Here is a 21,732-nt window from a genome sequence, read left to right on the forward strand (position 1 = left end):
AGTAATGTATTTGTAAAAATATTTCCCAAATCTCTAATAGCTTCTCAGTAAAGAAATAAATAAATATTTCATTAATATACGAAGCCGAACCATCTTTTCCTTCATTTTGAAATGCTCTAAATCTCACATATCAACAAAATTTCATTATGATGTGACTTAAATCTTGTGTAAACCTAGGTGGCCCAACCTAGCCATTAGACTTCTTCATTAAATACAAACATTACCCTAGGATTCAGATAAAAAAACATAACATTTTCTTACTATTGGATAATATCTAATGTGTCTCATGTGGAAGGGTAGCCAACTCAAAAACCCAAATCTCCAAACTAATACGTCAAAATGTCCTACACTGACCATAGAGGAAAACTAGAGATAAACCTACAATTATTCATAATAAAAATTTAATAGGATATTTAATCAATGTCTTGTCCATACAAAACTTCTAGCACTCCCCTAAAAATTCTTATTCATCAATAGGACCTAGTTTGTAGAAGAGAATTCCATCAGCCACTACATTGTCCAATATATTGTCTATTCTATTCCCTTCTCTATAAATATTATTAATTCTATAATCCTCAAAGAAGTTTAAAATTTCCAAAGCCCTATCCAATAAAGATCCCAATCTCCAATTAGGGGTTTCTTTGGACCTAACTGCATTCATTACTATTGTTGATCTCCCTTCAATCTCAATCGTATAAATTCCCAAATCTTTGCAGAGAAATAAACCTTCTATCACTGCATTGAATTTTGCTACATTGTTAGTATCCTTGTACAAAGGTAAGGAGTATCTTGCTCCTATTGATCCATCTTAGAAATGAATTACCCCACTAGCCCCAACCACCCCTGCATTGCCACGAGATGCTCCATCAAAATTCAATTTGAACCATCCATATTGGGGAGGAGTCCAAAAACATTATTCCCTAGCCTTCCTACTAACATCCCCTCCAATGCTGAAGAATGTGGGTATCTTTAAACCACACCAAACTTTCTTCATCTAGTTATCCTACTAAAAGAATCTAACTAATTTTTCCAAATGAGAAGAATTCATTCTATTAGCTAGCTCTACAATAGATATTTCCACCTTATAAGTCAAACTTTCTCTTGTTATAGCCTTATCTTGTAAGATCTCCCTATTTTGTTCTTTCCACAATTCCCAAAGAAGGATAGATGGGCTACATATCCATACGTTTCCAAAGATATTTTATCCTCCATCTTTTTGGCCAACCTTTGAACAAACAATATATCATTTGGAAGGGCCATTATCCATCCTAACTAAGCATAAAGCCATCTCCAATAAGTTTTTGAGAATGGATAGCTGAGCAAAATGTGTTCCATTGTTTCCTCAACATTCTTGCATAAAACTCATTTCAAAGTTACCTCAAAACCTCTTTTTCTAAAGAATTTAGCAATTAACATTCTCCCTTGAAGAGAAGCCCAAGTGAATACTCTGGCCTTAGGAAGATAGAGATTTTTCCAACAAAGTTCCATAGGAAGTTTTGTCTTTAACAAGTTCATGCTCCAAGTGATGCTCTTATAACCCTTGTTGGCATTATATTGCATTGTTTTGGAGCCCATCCAAATTAATTTATCTTGCCCAAGTCTGAAGGTCACTCTTTTCTCTGCCAAACTCTATTTAAGTCTGATCAAATCTCTATCTAGTAAGGAAAAATCCTCTATGCTTCTCCATTGCCATCCCAAGGAAGGGTGTAGATTTGGCAATTCTGCATAGTCCTTGATTGTATCTCCCTAGTGATGTCTGATGTAAGTCTTGATTATACTAGTATCCATTAGGTCATCTATAGTAGGAAGACCAAGCTAGGAGTCCTCCTAGAATAAAGAAGACCAACCATGCTGGATATCCCAAGAAATTTACTTCGAAATAACCAATCTACAATTGAGTGTGAAATTCCACACCCTAGACCCCTTAAGTGGGTTTAGAGTTCCAAATATCTCACATGCATCATTATTCTATAAGTATTTATGTTTTAGAATATGCACCCACTACAAATGAGGCTCTTGATACATCCTCCAAGCAAGTTTATCCCCAAGAGACTTGTTCTACCAAAGTTGATTTCTCAAATCCACCAATTTAAATTTTTTGGGATTACAAATTTTGTTCCAAGAGATCAATGCCAACTTCATTTTCTCATCATTGACTTGCTAAAATATTTTTTTCATAAGCTATATTATCCTTGAGTTCATCCCAGTTGACAACAAGAGACAAGAGATAAGATATATGGGAAGGGAAGAGATAACTGATCTCAACATAGTGAGTCTCCTTGCCCAAGAGAGTCATTTCCCTTTCCAATGGGATAATCTCTTTTCCATCTTTTCCTTAAGTAGTTTCCATAGTTTTTTGGATCTTAATCCTTTGTTCAAGGGTAACTCTAAATATATACATGGGAGTGTGCCTACTTTGTGTCCAAGAAATTGTAGAAGTTCAATTTCTATCCTATGATCCATTGAGAAGAAAAATACCTTTGATTTAAACTAATTGATTTCCTGACCTGAAGCTATTGCATATTACTTTAAAATTGTTCTCAACTGCATTGCTTCCCTTTTCCTCCCATCAACTTATAGCATCATATCATGAGAAAATTATTGATGGGTCACTGCTGGCAGACCACTTGTAATTTTAACTCCTTTAATTAGCCCTTCCTCTTCATTAGACCTAATGGCTCTCCCAAATGCTTTAGACATGATTATAAAGAGGAAAGGAGATAAAGGATCCCCTTTACTTATCCCCCTAGGGCTATCAAAGAAACCTACAAGTGAACTATTAATGAGAATTGAATACCTTAGACTTGAGATGCAATATAAAATCCAATTCACCCATTGATTTTTGAACCTGAAGGCCTCTAGAAATTTGCAGAAAAAACTCCAATCAACCTTGTTGTATTCCTTCTTTATTTCTATTTTAATGAGAATGATTGGGGACTTATTGCATTGAATAGAGTATATTGCTTCTTGAGAAATAATAACTCCATGTCCAAAATTGACCTTCTTGGAATGAACCCTATTTGTTAGTCTCAAATGATATGAGGAATAATGATTTTTAATCTCTTTGTCAAGGCCTTTGACATGATATTGTAGATCTAGTATTATAAAGAGAAATGAGCCTAAAAATATCTAAGCTTGTTGCCATATCCTTCTTTGGGATAAGAGCAATTAAGGCATAATTATCTCCCTGAAGAATTTGCCTAAATTCATAGCTACCTCAATGGCCTCAGTTAACTCCTTCCTAATAATATGCCAACATTTGGGGAAAAACAACAACAGGAAAACTATCCAAACCTAGGGCCTTATCCAAATGAAGTTGAAATAGGACTACCTTAATCTCATCATAGGTGAATTTTCCTATCAACATGCAATTTTTCTCCTTGGTCACTAGGTTGGGAATGTTGTCAATGAAGGGTTGTAAATTATGCCAATTAGAACCTTCCTAGTTGTTTAGGGTCTATGTGAAAAATAGACTGAATGCTTAACAATTTCCTTTAGTTTGTCTATGAAGGTTCTGACATCTCTCTTCAGGCCTCTGATTCTATTAACATCCATTCTCTACTTGTTTGAATTATGAAAGAATTTTGAATTCTTATCCCCTATTGCCAACCAAGTCTCTCTAGATTTCTACCTTTAGAAAGTTTACTCCTTAGCCCATATATCCTCATATCTTTATAATAACTCCTTATCTCTAAGATATCTTTCTTGATCCATACTAGAATAAAATACTTAGCTTAGGTCATCGATCTCTACTTATAATTCCTTTTTTGAAGTGAAAATGTCCTTAAAGTTCTCTTTATTGCATTTAAGAAGATTTTTCTCAATTTTTTTGAGCTTTGCTATAATGCAAAAATGTTTAGAGCCAATAAATTTTTCCTTCCATCCACCATTCCTCCTTCAACTTGAAAAAGTTGTTGTTTCTCATTCGCATATTCTCAAAATTGAAAGGACAACAAATTGTTTTTTTGTCTCCTAAAATCATGACTTGTACTGGAAAATGGTCTGAACCAAAACATCATATGATGGATGCCTTGAGCCCATAGGGGAAGGTAGAGAGATCCCTCAGAATAGAAAAACCTTTTGAATATTTAACCTATGTTGTTAAATCCCAATCTCCTATGGTTCTATGTGAACATCCTTTCCCTAATTCAACTTCTAGAAAATTGTTTTTGATTAGGATAAAATGAGTTTTGAAGGGACCTCAAAACTCTTCCTTTTTATCAACAAAAGAGATATCTTATTGGTCAATATGTTGGTAGTCACAGGGTTATTGATATGCACCTTCCTGGCTGTGTGCTTAGACAGTTCGGGGAAGTACAGGGTATTCCGGACATGACAACTTATTTTGCTTGCACTACTTGAGAGGTTTGTGATTAGGGTGCCTGTATACAACCTCATGTTGCTATTGATGATTTTGATGCTCTTGCTCCTATTTTGTGGGGATGGCGACTTTGTGTAGTGGATCCAGGGTCGACAATGCAATATAGTGTATGGTGGATACAACATAGGCCTGTACCTTTGACAAATTAGATAGTTCCGATTGGTGCTCAACAAATTAAACATGGCACAGGTCCCAGAGGGAGAGGTGGAGAGGATAGTGGTGGAGGAGTTAGACATGGAGGAGGTAGGGATGGAGGAGGTAGAGCTGGAGGAGGTAGAGCTAGAGGAGATATAGATATGATAGCAATGGTCGTAGGGCAGGTGGATAGTGATAGGGAGGATGTGGATATTGGTGGAGAGACTGCATCCATGAGCAGTTCTGATGATAGTGATGAGTGAAGATCAGGGTCATCGAGCAGTGATGGAGATGAGGGTGGGGATGATGGTTATAATGTGGAGATGCCCCATGATGGAGAGTCTATAGGTGTGGATAGAGGAGATGAGGAGGGATTGAGAGACCAGGTTAGACATTTAGACGACTTGGTCGCTACTTTGCAACAACAATGGATGGAGGATAGGGATCAGTATCGACATGTGATGGAGGATTTGAATGCAGAGAGGGACCAAATAGCTATTGATAGGGATCAATTACAATGGGAGAGGGATGAGGCAATTAAGCGGTCTCAGATCACTATGGATGCATATGATAAGTTATTTGGGCCAGTGACGGAGGAACGTAGCTAGGCAGATAGATATTTTGCTATAGCATAGGAGGCTATTTATTATCGGCATGTTTATGAGAGAGATATCCCTGAGGGTCAGAGGGAACCTACTTTTGGTTCTTTCATGGGGAGAAGATCGAGTCGATATACTTATCGACAGACTAGTAGTCGATGAGTGATGGGTCCACCTAGAGCACCATCGGGACAGGTTGGAGCTAGTCGAGGTGCACCTACTGATAGAGGAAATATAGGTTGAGAGCTTGGATACTGATTTTGATGATGTAGATACATTTTTATATGATATATATGATATGCGTTATTGATGAACTTTTGATGGTGAACTTCATGGTCTAATGTGTTTTTATTGTGATGATGAATGCAATATGAATGTGATATCATGCAGTGATTTGATGTAGCTTTATGTTGTGATGCATAATGGTTGATGAAAAATTTATTATGAGTATGAAATGGTAATGAACATGCAATGTGATGATACTTATTATTATTTTTTTGTATCAAAATACATGTTGAAGATCTTAGAAGAATTGTTAGTTGTTAGACGTAGAAAATGATAGAAAATAATCAGTCAACTGAATCAATCTTTGTAAGCCAAATTTTGATGCAATAATGACTGATATGATAGAAATTTTGATGAGATAGTCTTCATTGCTTTATTCATAGTGCAATACACTATCATTATTGAGCCTTATTGTATAACAATGGAGCTTATTACACTAGGGTATAAAAAACCAAGATGTATAGATATCTCATTGCACAGAAACGAATAGGTAATAGACAAGGAATGAACCCTCCATTCTGGGAATTATGCTAAGGGTTGAAGTATGTGTGGCATTCACAAGTAGAATGCTCCTATCATAGACACCCACTAGAAAAATTGCCCTAGAACTTCATCAATTCAAACCACAAACAACAAACAAAGAAAAGGATCATGCCCATCATGTCTCCTCTAGTAACGTTTGGACATCCTTGAGTAGCTAAAAGCAATGATATTCGCTAATTTGATAAAAAATAGTCAACCAAAATAGACAAAACTCAATAGTGTGACTGATTGTGCCTTTGCTCTGATATGTTTGGTGTAATTTTGATAATGTCTAATTTCAGAAGTTTTGGACCCTGTATAAGACTAATCTGTCAGTTCTGAGTGTACTGATTTTGTTTAAGACAAGATGTTGATTGCGTTGATAGTTTAATAAAACACAAGATGTTGAACACGTTGATAGTTTGATAAATCGATAGATTAGACAATTGATCAATGTGATTGTAGATGTTTTGACAGGCTAGTTGTATCTTTTGTTTAACTTCATGCGAACAGTTTGCTGGACATCTATTGGGGTGTTTGATTCTTACGAGACAATTTATTAAATGTTTTAAAATTAGTATTTTATTGTTTTTTGTTTTCGAAGAGATTTTCCAATGTTTAGGGTTTTTGGTATTTCTCAATGTTTTTGGTCTTTTTTTAGAATCGTATTTGAATGTTTTTTTGTTGTGATTTTGATGTTTTTTTATTTTTAATTTTATTTTTTGTTCAGGACTTTTTTTGAATGTTTTGGTTTTTTTTTTTTAAATCGTATTTCGATTTTTTTTAGTTGATTTTTTCATGATCATTTTTCGAATGTTTTTGAGTTTTTTCAAGATCATTTTTTGAATGTTAAGGACTTTTTAGGATCACTTTTCGAATGTTTTTTGATTTTTTTTTAGGATCATTTTTTAATGTTTTTTATTTTTTTCAAGATCATTTTTTGAATTTTTTCTATTTTTTCAGTTATACTCCCAAGTATGCAAACCTTATATGATGATGCATAATGTGATGGAGACAATGAATTTTGATATGATTTATGCTAATGCAAGATGCATGAAAAAAATGTAATTCCTATTCAAACAAGGGTGAGTGTGTGTCTTTTATTCTGAAATGCACTAATTAGATTAAAGGTGTGAAACATTTCAGAGATAGGTGCTCAATCCATTCTCAAAAAACTTAGACCATCCAGCCTAAAACACTATGTAACCAAGATTTATGAATGGAAGCACGGAAAACTTCTCCATCAATTCTTGAAACTTTGATCTTCTTTTACCCATGTGTGTGCATTTGAGTTCATTCTGATTCTTATAACAATCAAAGACCCTTGGAATCCTATGTGGCTAGCTACATGAGTTATTTTGACTTCAAAAGCAACCTGGATAGAGCCTTGTTGGAAGCAAGCTTTTAGGGATAAGATGAGATTATGCAGTATAATCTCTCAAATATTGCTCCATTGCCAGTAGGCATCCATAGCCCTGATGGAGTTACTTGCATGTCCCTCTAGTAAAACTTTCTCTTTTCTATCGCACTTTTATGTGTGATATTTCAGTAATATATCAATTTTTTATTTGTTTTTTCTTGAGATTGACATAACACTTTTTTCTTGCCTTGACTTGGAAGTAATGAAACCTACTTAGGTAGGACATTTATAGTGGCTCTAAAGCAAAATATTGGATTTTTCACTAACCACATGACCAACTATGTATTTGTAATGACTTAGAGTTTTTGATTAATGTGTGAGATATAGCAATTGATAGATTTTGGGTAACAAGAATTGATAGTGAAACTTCTACCCAACCAAGGATAAAGCTTAATCACAATGTGATGTTGAAGATGAATGACTAAAGGCCTCCTAAAGACCTCATGAACAAGTATCTAGGAAATGAGACAACCTTAGTTCCTTCTAGTGCAGACAAGTGAATAACTCAGACAATCATCATGTTTTATTGATGCAACTATATGAGAAAACAATAATGACATGCAGCTATATGTTCAAATGAACCCACCCTTAAATATAATATCTTTATAGGTGCATTTTGTTATTGAGTCGTTATGAAATTTGTCTAGATAATTCATTGGTCTTTGTTTGAAGAGTTGGATGAACCTATCTTTTTCAATAGGATATTTAGTTGCGAGTCTTTCATGTACAGTTTCTGCTATAGCCTCCTTATTTCAAACCAATTCAGTTGTGGTAAATATTCTTGCCCCTAGTCTTTCAAGTGTGGGTGTATGAGGAAAATAGATTTTGGTTTCAAAGTTGTGACATGAATGGGTTCCATGCCTATTTTTATTGATGCACTTGAAGAGTATGATGAAGCCAACCAATTGTTGATCTCATTAGCTAGTGTTATGCTTGTGCTTGAAGAAGAAGATGTAACAATATGGGTATTGATTTCATTAGCTGGTGTTATGATTGTTTCTATCATGACATTGGCATTTGATGATGGTGTATATAGTATTGTTGATGATTTGTCCTCCGTAGTATGATCTGGATTGGTGATTTTATTGATAAGGGGTTCATGAACAACTTGTGTATTGGAATCATGAGAGAAACTAGGAGAAATGATAATGAGATCTTGTTTAGGAGGTGGATGTTGGATGGTACTTGAAAGAACATCTCACTCTTGTGAAACAAGGGTGTTATTATGAGTGGAATAGAAAAGAATGAGGGGATCATCATAAGACTCTCAGTCAACGGGATCTTGATCAAAAATTGGGTATGATGAAAAGGTTTGTTCTTGATCTTGATTTCTTTCATGTTTGATTTCTTATGATTTTAGATTGTCCTCATGACAAGGGGGAGTTTGCATGGGAGATTTTTGGAAGGCTTCAACCTTTTGAATTTATGAGAAAGGATCTTGAACGAGAATCTCTGAATCATGACTTGGATTAGACTGGATTTGTGCTATGGATAGCCCTTGGGAGATTGTGCTATTGGATGAAGATAGTGTGGATTGGTCTTTTGTAACCTTAGGGGATGATAAAATGGTGGATAGATGTAGTTGATTTGGAATTTGGTTGAAAAGAATTTTATTTTGGTTGAAAGGTGTGTGATTTTGGTTGAAAGAGGTTTGATTTTGGTTGAATGAGTTTTGACTTGTACTTTTGTTGAAAGAGGTACTTTGAGTATTAGGTTCATGTGAATTTTGATTTGGACTTTGGTTGGAATGGATTTGGTTTTGGTTGAAAGGAGTTTGAATGATGGGTTGAAAGAAGGTTGACATGAATCTAATGTTGGTTGAACTGAGGTAGTAATGATTTTGTTGAAGAATGAAGATTGACATGCTTGAATGGTCTTAAAAGAAGAAGAAGGTTGCGCTAATAATGATTTCCTCATGGTTATCACTTCTCTCATCATATTTTCTAACTAGCCATATGGTTGCAAGGACTAGTCATGTCTCTCAGTTTTTGTTGCAAAGTATTTTTTTGTTGAGCTAATGTTTCTATGGATGGTCATAGAATAGGAATGGAAGAGATGAATTCTTCATCTTCCCTACGAAATGTATAATGCCTTGATCCATGATGTTTGCTTGATTGGTTTGAACCTAAGATCACAACATGTAAGATGTTTTTTTCATTTTCTATAATGTTGCAAAATTTTGATTTGATGTTGATATTGACAAGCTTGTTTGCTACAGGGTTTTGATCTTGTTGATATTGAAACTTGACTTTGTTGAGGGATTTGATCTTGTTGATGTTTTGACAAAACTTTGGTTGAGATTCCACTTTTTTTTTGGTATTTTCTAAAATGTTTGAACTTGGTGAAATGTAGTAAAGGACACAACCGACACATAAAACCGTGAAAAGAATACTTGTTTAAGGAACTTTTTTCAAATTCCCATGAATGTTGGAGTCTTTTTCATGACCCCATTTTGTTTTTGTTGTATTTGGGCAATTCGATATCACATCAAGCAGACTCTTTAAAGGTCAAAAGGTCACAAGTATTTCCACAACCCACATCTTGATACTCAGTGAGTTTAAACAGTTGTGTCACATCCTAGGGTGGGCCCATTTTTTTGCCTTTTTCCTAAAATTAGACCAAAGAAGATTGTTCCTCAATTGGCCCGTTATCCTGTGAGATATATGGTGTGTGTCTTGGGGGAAGATTCTTCCCCACCCTTGCACTATGATAAAACAAGTGTCTGGTTACTGACTCAGCTTGGCTTCTAATTTCTAATGTGTTTAGATAGGGTTCCGTTCGAGTGGTCACAATCAACAACATTTTACACTTAATTGTGGGAGGTCTCCCAGTCTGTAGAGGTTACGCTCTATAGATTTTAACACACTATATAAGTACTGAGGGAGGCATAACGTCATTGTGACAACATGTAACACTCATCACACATGCTTTTCATCACATACACATTTGATTATAGTAGCTTGGATTACTTGGCTTTATTCGTTGGACACTTAGATCATTCCCCTCACACCAACCTTAATGGTGCCCGAAGGGTAACTCGGGAGGGCAGGCCTTCTAAAGGATTTAATTGCAAAAAATAAAGGAAAGCATGAAAGAAGAAAGTTTGGTTTTCTGATCACCCATTGAAGGGGAGAGCATAATACCTATCCCTTTGAAGACACAAAAACCAAAGTTCTTTTTTATCCCTTCATTGCAATGATTTTCTATTCTAAGTGGAGATGTTGCTCCACATAGACATGGCATTCATTTTAATTAGCATAGCAATGATGAAAGTTATTTTGTTCATTTAATAAAGCACCAAAAAAGAAGTGTTTCTAATCTACCCCTACAGAAAAATAATAATGTTAGTCAACACACGGTGGGCTATCTAGCCTAATACTCAAGTTATAGAGTTCCGTCTTTTCATAGACAGAAAGGTATTTTGGTAAAAACCAGAACTGTAATAAAACATAAAATGAAAAACTAAATCTATCAAATGTGACTAACCTACTAATCAAATGTGAAATGATAAACTATCAATTGTGAATTACTATTTAAGAAATTGCGACATGATGATTGATGAATTGTGATATGATGTGATAGCAATTGTGACTTCTTTTAAAAAATAAAATAAAAATTCGAACTTCTAATAGAAAAACAAAAGAAAAATTTAGAAGATAGAAGAGTTATTCTATGATGATATTGTTCAGCACTAAGTGAGCCAACACATCAATTTCATCAAATAACTTGTACTTGGTTAAAAAGCAATGGATGGTTCTGTGGTACTGAATGAACTCCTTTTTTTCTTCAATCTCACAAAGCTCTCTTTCAGCCTTCAAAAACCTCTGATAGGCCTTTTGTTGTCTCTATTTTTATTTTCCTTCCTTGTACCTGAAATTCACAATCTCACTTTTCCTGCCATTGGATTAGATACATCTTATATACAAAATTTTAAATTTTCTAGAATTTAATAAAATTTTAGGGTTAGATGCACAATACAAAATAATGTAAAAATGAAACAACTTTTTTTGAATTTGCAATCCTTAAGAACAATTGTGACCTATTTAAGCAATTGGGATATCTTGTCCAATCAATTGTGATATGATATCAGGGCGATTGCGATTTTTTGCATATGAAATTGTGACGTCCAATTTCCTATGTCCGTACAGATCTAAAAAACATGTCAAAACAAAAAATAAAGGTTAGAGTGTTTCACTTTGGGTTCACCAAATGTACTTAGGATGTAAATAGGCATAAATTGAATAAATCAAATTATCAAAGAGTGAATCACAACTCTAAATCCAATTATTACTCGTAAATAGCAATGAAATAAAGCTAATTATCAATTGAATTGAAATGATCTATCTCAGTCTTCCTAAATTGACATAGCAAGGCTTCCATTGGTCTTCTCCATTGTTGTTGATGTAGGCGCCTCTCAGGTATTGCACTGATTTCCTGTATAAGATAAGCAACAATATTTAAGACTGTGGTTCTAGATTGAATTGAGAAAAGAGGTTGAATTTATAGATTTTCAACACAAAGGGGTTGAGAAATAGAACTCAAGTGTTGATTGATAGACAACTAAAATTGATTGATCAATGAATTCAATTGGTTGATTTGTTAACTGAATTGATTGAGGATTGAACTAGATTGATTGAAGAGTGAACTTAATAGATGGATTCGTCAACTCACTTGATTGATTAGTGAACTGAATAGACTGGGGAGATGACTAAATTGATTGATTAAAAGACTGAATTGATTTTGAGTTAAAAGAGATGATTGATGAGTTAATTGAGTTAACTGATTAGACAACGGATTTGATAAATTAGTTCTGATTTTAGCATGTGTTGTAGGAATTTGAAATTGAATTTGATTTTCATTTTCAATTTAAATTTGGTCATTCGGATGTTGAAATGCACATGAAATTAACTGAAATTCAGTTTTGGTGAAATGTGAAATTAATGGAAATGAAATGAAATTGGAATTTGGAGAAATATGAAATGAAATTAGATGAAATTAATTAGAATTAGAATTTGGGGATTTGGAGGAATTAATTAATTAATTTAAACAATTTAAATGAAATTATTTAAACTTAGGAGATTGAATTAATTAAATAATAAAGATTATTTAACTAAGGAAAAGGTCATAATTAATTAAATAATTGGTATTTAATTAATAATTGAGATATGGTTAGTTGATTAAGATGACATGAGAATAGGAATAGAATAATTAGAAGTGTTGAAGGTTGATGATTAGAAGAAATTGTTAGTTCAATCAAATAATTAAAGAATTACTTAATTAAATCGATGAATAATTAGTGTAGAATTAGTGAGACAATTTTAGGTGTCTACACATAGTACATAGTAGTATCCATTTGTAAAAATCATTCTATTTTCATTCCTATTGCATGTATGGTGTTATGTCATAATTAATTTTTTAAAAAGTTTTGGATCAATTATTAGAATCAAATTGTCAATACAAAAGATAAATTATCAGGTTAAGGTTTAGGTTTCTATTTGATGCATGGTTAGAGTGATAGTTTTAATTTTTTTATGGGTTGGGTTATGGTTCAATTTGGTTCTATGTTAGTGTTTAGTTTAGATTAGTCTTAAATTAGGTTAAGGTTTAAGTATATTTGAAATTAGTATTCAATTTTTAAGTTAAACTATATATATATATATTTTGACATTAATCCTCCCCCTTTTTGTATACTACAATTCTAAAATATAAATAATAAAGTTATAAGATGGTTTTATATAATGTGAGCTAAGGAGTGTGAGGCAAGCTATCAAACTAGTAGCTATATAATAATGATAGAGCCATTAAGATTTGGTGTTTGCATGCCCTACATCATGTGAAACAATGTGGCTTTATCGATCCTAACTATTAATAATTTTAAAAAGGAATTTTCTAGATCACTGAGTTTTTAAACTAAGGGCTGGAATATTAGGAACAAAAAATTGTGAGGATATGGAGTCGAATTTGAGATTGATCTTGGCAATGGCTTTTAGGGGAGAGATTAAGGCTAAATGATGTGGAATCATCTTGAAAGATTTGGATGATTTCTCTCTTAGAGCCGTTCAAGAAATTAAGAGGGATGAATAGTTGAGTAATGAATTCGGGTATAGTTTAAACCATGATATACTGGCCACATTCGCTGCTATTGTCAAAACAATTAGGGTGGGCAAAGGGGATGCAATTCAATTATGTAAGACCATCTTTAGAGAGGAATTTTTGGGAAACTTACAGATAAGATTTGGTAGTGTGGATAACAAATTTAGGATTCATTTCCTAGAATATTATGGTATTAATGTTGGCATGGGTGGGATTGAGGTTATGCGTAGGGTCATCATCAAATGATCATTGCTATTCATAAGGGATAGAGAGTCCTTTAACCAACACCGAGAAAGGATCGAAAGGAATGTGGATTTCCTCTTTAAATGGCTACATTTGAAGGAGATGCTCAATGCTAATTGGTGGGTTGAGTAATTAAAAATGGAAGGATTTAAGGCCCCAGAGGACATGTCAGAAATTCCAATGGAAATGATTCAAATCCTTCTATTTGTTATCCTCAAGGCTGCAAGAATTAAAAGGAAATTTAAGGATGTTGGGTAGGGCACCTGGAAGTGTTAGGGTTTCAAGCAAATTCAAAGAAAATATGAATTAACAATTATATGCAGATTTAAATACAAAAGATAAAGGAATAAAACAGGACACAGATAACACAAAGATTTAACGTGGTTCACCTAGAATGGGTTACGTCCACCATACACAATCGTCCAATCTTTCTTATTATCCAGCAAAAAAACTGGACATCAACTTTACAATTCCTTAAGCATCCCAGCCACTTACAACATGCATTTTTAGGCCAACAAACAAAGTCGACCTTTTTAGGGTTTTATTACAATGTCGGCTTTCATCAACAAAAAATGTCCAAAAAAAATAATTCGGGGGCTACCGCCCTCAAACCCCCGCAATGGGATATGCCTACTTTCTTGGGGCCTGACCTGGCCCCGAACCCCAGTGAGGATATGTGCAAAGTGTACAGTACTTTGCTGATCAGTCACCACATATCAACAATCTCCCACTTGGAGACTGATCAAGCTCCACACCAAACAATCTCCCACTTAGAGACTGATACTAGATGACACCACTGTACTTGCAAAATCCATTGGATAAAACACTAGGACTTGACTGGTATAAATTCCACAATTATCAATCAAGAAGACCAACAGAAACGGATGAAGAAATCAGCTTCTCCTATGGAACTGCCTTCATAAACATATCGGTAGAATTCTCACTTGTGTGAATCTTCTCAAGTCATAACTGACCCTCCTCCAAAATAGTCCAGATGAAGTGGTACCTAAGCTGGATGTGCTTTGTCCTTGAATGAAAAGAAATTTTTTTTGCAAGATGAATGGCACTCTGGCTATTAGTATACAATGGGTGAACCTCCTGTGTCTAACCTAATTCCTCTAGAAAACATTGTAACCAAATCATCTTCTTGATGGCTTCTATAGCAGCAACATACTCAGCTTCAATGGTTGAAAGTGCAATAACCTTTTGCAACCTAGAAATCCAACTGACTACGGTTTCCCCTATAGTAAAACAATACCCTGTAGTACTCCTCCATGAATCAATATCACCTGCCAGAATATAGTCAACAAATCCACTTAGAGTAGCATTAGATCCTTTGAAACATAATGCCTTCGTAGTAGATCCTTTCAAATACAAAAGAATCCATTTCACAACATTTCAATGTTCCATACCCGGATTACTCATAAACCTGCTCACAACTCGCACTGCATGTGCAATATATGGCCTTGTGCATACCATTGCAAACATCAGACTACCAACAACTGATGAATATGGGATGTTAGACATTTTATTTACCTCTTCATGTGCCTTTGGGCACATCTGCTTAGTCAATTTGAAATGACTAGCCAAACGTGTACTAACTGCTTTTGCATCCCGCATGTTAAATCTTTTCAACACCTTCTTTATATACTCACTTTGGGACAAATTCAAGGTTCTATTTTTCCTGTCTCGTGTGATCCTCATAACGAGAATTTTTTTAGCTACACCCAAATCCTTCATAGCAAATGACATGGCTAATTTCTGTTTAAGATCATTTATATGTTGCATGTTAGACCCAGCAACAAGCATGTCATCAACATAAAGCAATAGGATAATATAACTATCATTATCCAATCTCTTAAAATATACACAATGATCAAAATGACATCTATGATAACAATGTTCAGCCATGAAACTATCAAATTTTAAATACCATTGTCGGGGTGCTCGCTTTAGGCCATACAAACTTTTCTTCAACCTGCACACCAAGTTCTCCTTATCTTTGACCTCAGATCCCTATGGTTGCAACATATAAATTTCCTCCTCCAAATCTCCATGGAGAAAAGCTATTTTGACATCTAATTGTTCAAGATGTAAATCATTTGCAGCCACAAGACTATGTACAGTTCTAATTGAAGTCATTTTTACAACTGGAGAAAATATTTCATCATAATCTATACCCTTTTTCTGTGCAAAACATTTTACCACAAGTCTAGCCTTGTATATTTTCTGACCTGCTTCCTCCTCCTTCAGCCTATAAACCCATTTGTTAGGAAAAGCTCTTTTTCCTATAGGTAAAGGGACTAAGTTCCAAGTCTTATTTTTCATCGATGAGTCCATCTCCTCTTTCATGCCTAGCTCCCACTGTTGTTTGGTATCCACCTACATTGCTTCTTCATATTCTTTTGGTTCACCAGAATCGGTTAATAAAATAGAATACGAAGAAGGAGAAAATCTTTCAGGGGGTCTAGTTGACCTTGTAGAACGTCTAACACTTGTAGGAGTTTGTGGGATAATCTGTTGTTGCTGAGCATCAGGTACCTATGGCATTTCATTTTTCAGGAATCTCATCCAACACCACATATTCTTGTTTGTCTTGTTCATGCTTCTTTTCTTGCATTTTTTCTTTATACATAACCTTCTCATTGAATATAACATCTCTACTTCTAATTAATTTCTTATTTTCAAAATCCCATAACCAATAGCCATATTCATCTATCCCATATCCAATGAAGGTACATTTCTGAAATTTAGCATCAAGCTTGGTTTTGTTTCCTTTATCAACATGGACAAAAGCTTCAGAACCCAAGGTTTTTAGAAAAGAATAATTTACCTTTTTACCAGACCATGCCTCCTTTGGAATACCACCATCCAAAGCAATTGAAGGTCCTGTATTTATCAAATAGACAATAGTATGTACAACATCTCCCCAAATATGTAAGGGCAATCTAGCATGCAATCTCATGCTCCTCGCGCATTCCATGATAATCCTATTCATTCTCTCTGACACACCATTTTCCTGTGGAGTTCCTAAAACTGTCTTTTGCTTTCGAATCTCATTTAAGGAGTAGTAATCTTCAAATGCTTTGCTATAATACTCACCTGCATTATCCGATCTGAGACACTTCAACTTTTTTCCTGTCTCATTCTCAACCAAAGCTTTCCATTTCTTAAAAGTTTCAAAAATATTTGATTTTTGTTTTAGCAAATATACCCATGTTTTTTTGGTTGTCATCAATAAAAATAACCTAATAACAAGAGCCACCAAGAGATGATACCTGAGCTGGTCCCCATACATCTGAATGCACAAGCTCTAACTTCTCACTCTTCTTCTCTTTCCCAACCTTGAGAAATCTAACTCTTTTCTATTTACCATAAACACAGTTTTCACATAACTCTAAATCAATCTTCTTTAGTCCTAGCAATAGATTTTTGGAGTGAGGTATTTTCATCCCTTTCTCACTCATGTGCCCAAGCCTATGGTGCCACATTATTGAATCTGTTCCTTCAACATCTATTGTTGTTGTCCCTGCAGTAACTTTATCTGTAGCAGCTAAAGTAGAGTAAGTGTTACTAGTACACAAATATAATGTACCTACCTTCGCACCTTTAGCTACTACTAATGATCCTTTAGTGACCTTGTAGATACTATCTAAGAAGCTAACTATGAAACCTTCACTACCTAGTTGCCCTGCAGAAATTAAATTTCTTCTTAAATTAGGAACATGTCTTACCTCTTGCAGAAACCAGTCATTTCCATTCTGCAACTTGATCTTTATCTTTCCTTTTCCAACAATTTGACAGAGTTCATTATCACCCAAATATACTTGTCCAAAAGCACCTTGAACATAATCTAGAAAATATTTTCTATGGGGTGTAGCATGAAATGAAGCCCTGAGAATCTATTACCCTCATTAACATTATCCAAACATAAGATTAAAGCATCTTGTAAAGTATTACCTGCAATATTAGCTTTCTTACTGCCATTTTCATTTTTGTCTCCTTCTTTATTTTTTCGAGACCAACAGTCTTTCTTTAGATGACCAAGCTTTCTGCAGTACCAGCAATCTTTCTTTCCTCTAGATTGAGAGCTTCCTTTCTTTGACTTCCTTCGTGACTTCTCATTCCCAGGGCCTTTTCCTCTTTCCTTTGATCTTCCTTTGTTCTCCACATTCAAAACACTACTTGATGATGTTGGAGTCTCACCTATGCTTTTCCTTCGCATTTCCTCGCTTAGGATAACACCAACAATATCATCAAATATCAAAGTATTTTTACCAGACATAGAGTTACTTACAGCTATAACCAAGCTATTCCAGCTTTTTGGCAAAGAACATAAAATCAAGAGAGCCCTAACCTCTTCTGCAAAAGTAATTTTTACCAAAGACAATTGACTGATAATTGTATTAAATTTATTTAAGTGCTCCGCTATAGATCCTCCCTCACTCATTTTCAAATTAAACAAATGCTTCATAAGAAATACCTTATTCAAAGTTGAGGGTTTCTCATACAACTTAGCCAATGTCGCCATCAAATCTACAACCATTTTTGCTTCTGTTATATTGAAAGCTACAGACAGTGCAAGGCACAATCGAATGGATCTCAGTGCCTTTCTATCTAAAATGTCTCACTCTTCATCTGACATTGTGGTCACTTTCTTTGCCTTTCCTTCCAATGGCTGCCACAAATCCTTTTGACATAGGTAATCCTCCATCAGCATTTTCCATAACTAATAATTCTGGCCATTAAACTTTTTGACCTTGAATTTGGAATCCTTCATTGCTCCCACTCAAAACTGAAAGTCTTGCCAATTTACAAAAACCCTCGCTATGATACCAATTGTTAGGGTTTCAAGCAGATCCGAAGCAAATATGAATTAACAATTATACGCAGATTTAAATACAAAAGATAAAGGAATAAAATAGGACACAAATAACACATAGATTTAACGTGGTTCACCCAGAATGGCTTACGTCCACCATACACAACCATCCAATCTGTCTTATTATCCAACAAAAAAATGCCTTAAGCATCCCAACAAAAAATATCAGTTTTCATCAACAAAAAATATCCAAAAAATATCCAAAAAAAAATTTCTCGGGGGATACCGCCCCCGAACAGTCGCTTTCTTGGGGCCTGGCCCGGCCCCGTACCCCGGCAAGGATACGTGTTGAGTGTATAGTAATTTTATGATCAGTTGCCACATATCAACAAGAAGCACCCGATCTCCTAGGGTAGGGGATGCAGGGCCACCTAGTTCTGGGCTACAAGATATGAACTATGCCTTCATCACTGTAGTCTCTTCGAGTAAGCCAGTTTGTTTGCATATTATAAAAAGAGCACTCTATATCAGTAGCAATATAAAGTGATATCTTAGTTTAGTTTTGGACTTATACACGTTCTCTCATATAATTACTAGCTATTAGTCTTTCTGACTTATCAGAATTCTAATCCTGTAGATATGTTAATCTATCAATGTGGTATATATCACGTGATATGTTTGTGCCCTTTACTCATTTCTAAATTTTATATATATATATATATATATGGTTTTTTTTCACTCATATGCATGCGCACACACACATATTCATTTTACATTTATTCTCTTTTATTTTTAGATTGAATATCTTTTGTCACATAAATTCTTCATCTGGTCGGGATTTATATGCAAAGGTAGTTATTCAGGGAAAGTGTGGTACTCATTGGCAATATGCTCTATTTTCTTATTATGCTCATTAAAGTAGATTTTCCTTCTATTCCGATAATTTATTATAGGACATAGATTGGTACTTTTATTCAGAAAGGTTTATAAATATTTTATTTATCAATATTCAATTGCATTGTTTTATGATGTATTGATGAGATGATTATTCTTATTCTTGATTGATGTCGATGGGGAATTTAAGCTCTGTTTAAATGATTAATCAATCCCCTTATGAAATACAACCTCGGGATGAGGATATGAAGGTCTTTTAAATTTAGCTTCCCTCTCTTTTGAGCATTTTAAGATTGATATATCAATCTATGGTTGAGATATAATCTCTCAGTATCAGCATGATTAGGATCTTCCTTCCTTCTATCTTTCAAATGCACCAGTAAGTGGCAGATGGTCAGTTCTTTTTGAAGTTGAACTTTTGTAGATAGGATTCTTCTGAATAATGAGTTTTCTTGTTGATCTAACGTTTGGAGGAATAGATTCCTTAAGATATGTAGTAAAAAAAATGGTACTAGTTATTATTTATTGCATTCTAATATTTCTAACAAGCTCTCGAGTAGTGTAGTGGTTTCAACATTTCAGGCAGCATTGCAGATAGGAGAATGAGTCACATGGGTGCTAACTCGGGGACAAATGTGGGGACAAGGATAGGAAAAGATGGATGAAAGGAAATTATAGGTTGACAAAGAAGTAACTATTTGTGTAGTAGGAGATGTATTTAAGGCAGAATATAATATAATATATGTATTTCTCATGTTGTATCCGAGGAGAAATTCCTTGGTAAATCCATGTATTATCTATACTAGTATTAGCAAATAATGCCCTATACCTATTTCTTTTCTATGGGTTCCCACACTGAAGCGGGTTATAAAATATTTTTAAATTAATAAAATTATTTAGTTACAACCTATTACATAAAAAAAAATTACCATTCAATTTTCTATAGTGTTAGTTTTACATGTGTTAGGGTTAAGGTTCAATTTATTTTTGAGTTAGTGTTTATTTTGATTTAGTTTAGAATTAATTAGATTTAAATTGAATTTGGTATAGGGCTAGGGTTAGGGTTAGGGTCAAGGTTAGATTTAGGGATAGGGTTTAATATGGTTTACAAATCAATTAGTTTTATACATTGCATTTAATTTGGCTTAGTGTTAGAGGTCAATATGATTTATTTATTTAGGGTTTGATTTGTTTTATGATTTAATGTTGGTCTAGAGTTTACTTTCGTTTAGGGTTGGGGTTCAATTAGGCTTAAAGTTAGAATTTAACTTGGTTAAGTGTTAAAGTTCAGTATGGTTTAACATTAGGGTTTAGTTTGGTTTAATGTTTGATTAGTTTTAGTGGTAAAGTTAAAATTTGAGTTGTAAATTAGTGACAAGATTAGGGTTCAATTTTATTCTATTTTGGTTTAGTGTTAGGGTTGGCATCTTATTTGGTTTAGGGTTACATGGTTCAAATAGGTTTGGTGTAAGAATTAATGTATAACTTGTTCTAGGGTTAAGGTTTGATTTGATTTAGTGCTAACATGTTGGGGTTCAATTTAGTTTAATGTTTAATTAGTTTTAGGGTTAGGTTTAAATGTATTTTAGTTTTATTTCTATGGATCAATTTGTTTTAACACTAGTATTTAGTGTTCAATTTGGTTTAGGATTGGGGTTAGGTTCAATCTAGTTTAGTGTTTAATTTGGTTTATGGATAGGGCTAGTTTTGGGTTATGGTTGAAGAGGAATCAAGATTCAATTTGCATTATAATTTTATAAAGGGTAGTTGAATTTAGGTTTTGGTTTAGTATTAGGGTTAGGGTTCAATTAAATTTATGGTTGAGGTCCATATAGTTCAATGATAAGGTCAAATTAATTTATATTGTGAGTTAGGCTGAGAATTAAAAGTTGGTTAAGAATTAAGGTTTATTTTGCTTTAGCTTTAGGATTAAGGCTCTATATAGCTTGGAGCTATAGTTCAATATGGTTTAAGTGTTTAGGGGTATTTAGGTTTAGGTTTATGGTTAGGGTTCAGTTTGTTTTTATGTTAGGGTGAGGTCCAATTTTGTTTAGTGTTAGAATTAGTATTAAAAATTTGTTTAAGAATTGGAGTTGGATTTGGTTTAACATTAGGGTTACCATAAGGGATGAAATTGGTTAGGGTTAAGTTTAATGTGTAGTCTTAGTATTAGTGTTTAGTCTTAAATTACATTAAGGGTTAGCATTTAATATCACTTAGTTTTAAATTATGTCTAAAGTTAGCAATAAATGTTGTAGGGTTTTAGGGTTTCAATTCCACTTGATTTAGTGTAAGGTTTAGGTTTGTTTTATTAGTTAATTAGGTTTATGGTTATAGA

The sequence above is a fragment of the Cryptomeria japonica genome, chromosome 7, assembly GCF_030272615.1.
Source record: "Cryptomeria japonica chromosome 7, Sugi_1.0, whole genome shotgun sequence".
Lineage (NCBI taxonomy): Eukaryota > Viridiplantae > Streptophyta > Pinopsida > Cupressales > Cupressaceae > Cryptomeria > Cryptomeria japonica.